General features: G+C 63.5%; 2 pseudogenes; both read left to right on the plus strand.

The window, feature by feature from the left end:
• Positions 1–330: 330 nt before the first annotated feature.
• LOC114072625 lies at positions 331–2,747 on the plus strand (annotated as a pseudogene).
• A 140-nt stretch (positions 2,748–2,887) lies between these two features.
• Positions 2,888–5,488, plus strand: LOC114072626 (annotated as a pseudogene).
• The last annotated feature ends 336 nt before the right edge of the window (positions 5,489–5,824 follow it).

Here is a 5,824-nt window from a genome sequence, read left to right on the forward strand (position 1 = left end):
GGTGGGAGAGGGGGGAGAAGTGGGGTGGGAGAGCAGGAAGAGGGGTGCCATGGGGGTCCCTCGGTGTCCGCCAGCACTGGAGCCCTGCAGCGGTTCCCTGGGGCTCTGAGTGGGGTCGGATCCGCACTGGGGGGGTCCCCAAACCCCCTGTCCACACATGGGGGGCTGATGAGGGGTTCCCCCCCAGCCAAGAGCCGGTGCTGCGGCGGCCGTGGGGCAGAGGGGGGTGGGAAAGGGGGGTCCGAGGTGGTTCCCTGAGCTCCCGACCTGCTGTGGGGGGCTGGAGGATGATGGTGGGGGCACTCCCTGTCCCATGTCCTGCACACACAGGGGTGTTCCAGGAGTTGTCTACCAGCGAGTGTTACTTCATGAATGGCACCGAGCAGGTGAGGTTCGTGGAGAGGTACATCTGCAACCGGCAGCAGTTCGCCCACTTCGACAGCGATGTGGGGGTCTTCGTGGGGGACACCCCGTTTGGGGAGAAGGTGGCCAGGTGCTGGAACAGCAAACAGGAATATCTGGAGGACAGACAGGCTGTGGTGGACTGGTATTGCCGGTATAACTTCGAGAGGTTCACCCTGTTCCTTGTGAACCGCAGAGGTGAGTGGGGGCAGAGCGGGTCGCCTCGGGAATTCCCCTGCCCCGGGAATGACCCTGGAGGCCCTCAAACCCTCCCTGGGAATCAGCCCTGACCCCTCAGCCCTCCCTTTGCCCATCCTCGTGGCCTTGTGCCCCCTCCCAGTGTCCCCGAATCCATCCCAGTCTCTCCCTTTGCCCCTCATTGCATTGCGATCCATCCCAGTTTTTCCCAGTGCCCTCCAGTCCATCCCATTCCATCCCAGTCCCTCCCACTCAATCCCACACCCTCATTCCATTCCCAGTCGTTCTCAGTTCACTCCCACATCTCCCAACTCCCTCCCCAGTGCCCCCCCAGACCATCCCCTTCTAACCCAGTCTATTCCCAGTCCCTCCCAATGCCATCCCAGTCCCTCCCAGTGCCATCCCACTCCCTCCCAGTGCCATCCCAGTCCCTCCCAGTGCCACCCCAATCCCTACCCATGTCCTGTAAGACCTCCTCTGTCTCTCCCAGTGCCCCCCACCGTGTCCATCTCGCTGGTGCCGTCGAGCTCCCAGCCCGGCCCCAGCCCCTGCTCTGCTCCGTGGTGGATTTCTACCCTGCGCCGGTGCAGGTGAGGTGGTTCCAGGATGGGCAGGAGCTGCCAGAGCATGTGGTGGCCACCGACGTGGTCCCCAACGGGGACTGGACCTACCAGGAGCTGGTGATGCTGGAAATCCCCCCCCGGCGCGGGGTCATCTACACCTGCCAGGTGGAGCACGTCAGCCTGGAGCACCCCCTCAGCCGGCACTGGGGTACGGCCCGGCCCCCCCAGCATGGGGGGACACTGGCAGGGGGGCCAGGGGGCTGGGGGAGCACTGGGGACACTGGGAGGCACTTTGGGGGGTGATGGAGAGGCTGAGGAGGAGGTTGGGTGGTCCTGAGAGGGCTGAGAGGGGCTGTGGGGAGTTGTGGGGGCGACTGGGAGGGAGTTTAGGGGAGCCTGGTTGGGATGGGAGGGAGGTTGAGGGGAGCTTGGGGAGACTGGAGTGGGGTTGGGGAAGTGCTGAGGGGTCTGGGAAGGGACTGGGAAGGGTTTAGGGGGTCCTGGGGGTGATGGGAGGGGGGTTGGAGGGTCCTAAATGGGATGGGAGAGGCGCTGTGGGATCCCCGAGGGGCTGGGAAGGGACTGGCAGGAGGTTTCAGAGGATCCTGGATGGGCTGGGGGAGATAAGGATGGGATTTTCGGGTGGTCCCAGGTGGTCTATGGGAGGTTTGGGGGGTCCTGACCCCCCCAGCTCCCCCCAGTGATGCCACAGGACACCGTCCACAGCAAGATCCTGGTGGGGGTTGGGGGTTTCGTGTTGGGTTTTGTCTTCCTGGCGCTGGGGCTCGGCTTCTACCTGCGGGAGAAGGGAAAGGGGGGTCCCCGGGGGTCGTGTTCCCCCTTCCCCACACCGTGTGTGCCCCCCCAGCCCGCTGTCACCCCTTTTTCTCTCCCCACAGAGCTCCTGAGCCGGCGGTGGCCGCAGCCCCTCCCCGTGGCCTCGGGCCCAGCCGGGACCCCCCAGTCCATCCCCGCCCAGAGTTTGGGGGGGTCGTGTGTCCCCCCCGGCCCTGCTTTTGCTCTCACACCAGCCGCCTGCTGCTCCCAGTGCTCCCAGTAAAGCTTCCCAGTTCTGTGCAGTCCTGATTATTGGGGGATATTGGGGGGGGGGGGCTCCGAAAATCCTGGGAATGGGAGGGGGTTTGGGCAACGTCAGCGCCCCAAAATCCCACATATCCAGGGCACTCAAAATCCAAACTCCAGCAATCCGGAACCCTCCAAAACCCACCTTGGACCCCCCCAAGCCACGGGCAGAGTCAGTGCATGCAGAAGCAGCCAATGGGAGCGATCTCTGACGTGCGTCATCAGTTGCTGGGCAGATCCGGCCCAGACTGAGCCCTCACCGAGCTCAGCCAATCAGAGAACGCCCTCCACTCGATTCTGGGGGCCCGTCGGAGCTCCGGGACAGCCGGATCGCCGTTTTTGGGTTCAGCAGAGCTGCGGGACCCCTGGACGCCTATTTGTTGGTTCCCCTGAGCTCCCACTTCCCCGCACCCCACGGACCCCCTAGAACCACCATCCCCTCACTGCAGCGCCCCGAACGGCCCCAGCCAATCAAAAAACGCTGACGCGAACTGCGACTAATCAGAGCGCGCCTTGCTAATGACTCATCAGTTGCCGGGAAGACGCGCCGCAAAACGGTTGTCGAACCTTACCCTCAGCCGGTCAAAGTGCCTCCCAAACACCTCAAAATCGGCTTCGTCCCGCTGGTTTTGGAGTGTCAGCACCTGCCCGGAGCTGGGGATGGAGCGTGTACGGGGAGCTGGGGCCGTACTGGTGGTACTGGTGGTGCTGGGAGCCCCCCCGGCTGCGGGCGAGGAGCTCTCGGGTGAGCGGGGAGGGGAGGGGGGTGGGAAGGGAGGAAAGCGGAGAGAAAAGTGGGGATGGGAGCCACAAAAGTGAGAGCGAGGGGGGTTAGAACCCCCAGAATTAGTGGGAGGGGAGTGGGAGCCTCAAATCGAGCGCGGAGGGGGTCTGGGGATTGTGAGGACGGTGGGAAAGGGGTGGGAGAGGGGGGGAAAGGAGAGTGGGAGAGCGGGAAGAGGGGTACCATGGGGGTCCCGCGGTGTCCCCCATCACTGGAGCCCTGCAGCGGTTCCCTGGGGCTCGGGGGTAGGGTCGGATCCACACTGGGGGGTCCCCAACCCCCCTGTCCATCCCCGGGGGGCTGATGGGGGGGTTGTCCCCAACAAAGAGCCGGTGCTGCGGCGGCCGTGGGGTAGAGGGAGGTGGGAAAGGAGGGTCCAGGGTGGCCCCCTCAGCTCCCCACCTGCTGTGGGGGGCTGAGGGATGATGAGGGTGGGGACCGGGCAGCCCCTGACCCGTGTCCTACACACACAGGGGTGTTCCAGGAGATGTTTAAGTTCGAGTGTTACTTCATCAACGGCACCGAGCGGGTGAGGTACGTGGAGAGGTACATCTACAACCGGCAGCAGTTCGTGCACATCGACAGCGATGTGGGGGTCTTTGTGGGGGACACCCCGCAGGGGGAGATCCAGGCCAGGTACTGGAACAGCCAACAGGACTTGCTGGAGGACAGACGGGCTGCGGTGGACTGGTTGCGCTGGAACAGCTACAAGGGGTTCATCCCGTTCCTTGTGAACCGCAGAGGTGAGCGCGGGGCAGAGCGGGTCCCCTCGGGAATTCTCCTGCCCCGGGAACGACCCTGGAGACCCTGAAACCCTCCCTGGGATTCACCCCAGACCCCTCAGCCCTCCCTTTGCCCATCCTCGTCGTCTTTTTCCCCATACCAGTGCCCCCGAATCCATGCCACTCTTTCCCAGTGCCCCTCATTATATTTCGATCCATCTTAGTTTCTCCCAGTGTCCCCAGTCCATCCCAGTCTCTCCCAGGGCTCCCCCGCGTCTCCGCCCCGCTGGTGCCACCGCTCTCCCGCCCCTAAGCCAATCAGAGCGCGTCGTTCTGATGACTCAACAGCGCAGAGTTCCCTCTCCAAGACAGCCTCCCAGTCCCGATCGAGTTCTTCCCAGCCCATTTCAGTCCTTCCCAGTCCCTCCCACTCATTTCCAGACCCTCTCACTCCATTCCCAGTGGTTCTCAGTTCACTCCCACATCTCCCACCTCTCTCTCCCGTGACCCCTCCAGCCAATCCCCTTCTACCCCAGTCCATTCCCAGTCCCCCTCAGTGCCATCCCAGTCCCTCCCATTGTCAACCAAATCCCTACCAATGCCCTACTAGCCCTCTCCCCTCTCTCAGTGCCCCCCAGCTCAGCCCAGTGTCTCCCCCGTCTCTCCCAGTGCCCCCAGCGTGTCCATCTCGCTGGTGCTGTCGAGTCCCAGCCCGGCCCCAGCCCCTGCTCTGCTCCGTGATGGATTTCTACCCTGCCCGGCGCAGGTGAGGTGGTTCCAGGATGGGCAGGAGCTGCCGGAGCACGTGGTGGCCACCGACGTGGTCCCCAACGGGGACTGGACCTACCAGGTGCTGGTGATGCTGGAAATCCCCCCCCGGCATGGGATCACCTACACCTGCCAGGTGGAGCACGTCAGCCTGGAGCACCCCCTCAGCCGGCACTGGGGTACGGCCCGGCCCCCCCAGCATGGGGGGACACTGGCAGGGGGGCCAGGGGGCTGGGAGAGCACTGGGGAGACTGGGAGAGAGATTGGTGGTCATGGAGAGGCTGAGGAGGAGGTTGGGTGGTCCTGGGAGGGCTGAGAGGGGCTGTTGGGAGTCGTGGGGATGACTGGGAGGGAGTTTGGGGGAGCCTGGGTAGGATGGCAGGGAGACTGAGGGGGGGCCTTGGAGTGACTGGGAGGAGGTTGGGGAAATCCTGGGAGTGCTGGGAAGCAACTGGGAGGGGTTCACAGGGTCCTGGGGATGATGGGAGGGGGCTTGGAGGGTCCTAAAGGGGATGGGAGGGGCTTCGTGGAATCCCTGTGGAGCTGAGAAGGGACTGGCAGGAGGTTTCAGAGGGTGTTGGGTGGGCTGGGGGAGACCAGGACGGGGTTTTCAGGGGGTCCCGGGTGGTCTCTGGGAGGTTTTGGGGGTCTTAACGCCCCCAGCTCCTGCCAGAGATGCCACAGGACACCGTCCATACCAAGATCCTGGTGGGGGTCGGGGGCTTCGTGTTGGGTTTCGTCTTCCTGGCACTGGGGCTCGGCTTCTACCTGCGAGAGAAGGTAAAGGGGGATCCCTGGGGGTCGTGTCCCCCCTTCCCCAGACTGTGTTTTCCTCCCTGCCTCCCCAGCCCGCTGTCACCCCTTTTTCTCTCTCCACAGAGCTCCTGAGCCGGTGGTGGCCGCAGCCCCTCCCCGTGGCCTCGGCCCCAGCCGGGACCCCCCAATCCATCCCCACCCGGAGTTTGGGGGTTCGTGTGTCCCTCCCAGCCCTGCTTTTGTTCTCACACCAGCCGCCTGCTGCTCCCAGTGCTCCCAGTAAAGCTTCCCAGTTCTCTGCAGTCCTGGTGTTGAAGGGCAGGTGCCCTCCCAAAGCCCCCCCAGAATCAGCTTATGTAAATTGTACAATGGTTGGCACCCGTTGTCTTTCTGCTTCCAGGAGTGTGTATTTTTCTGCCATGTCTGGTTCAATGTTTTTGCAGCTTAATGGCTCAAACTGTGTCTGCTTTGTTTAAAGAAAAAGGGGGAACTGTAGGGATTTTTAGTGCTAATATAGAGGATATGCTGCAGCTGTGAGAACATAACCT

Source organism: Empidonax traillii, unplaced genomic scaffold, assembly GCF_003031625.1.
Source record: "Empidonax traillii isolate 1590-97213 ecotype Southwest subspecies unplaced genomic scaffold, ASM303162v1 scaffold3610:size12057, whole genome shotgun sequence".
Taxonomy (NCBI): Eukaryota; Metazoa; Chordata; class Aves; order Passeriformes; family Tyrannidae; genus Empidonax; species Empidonax traillii.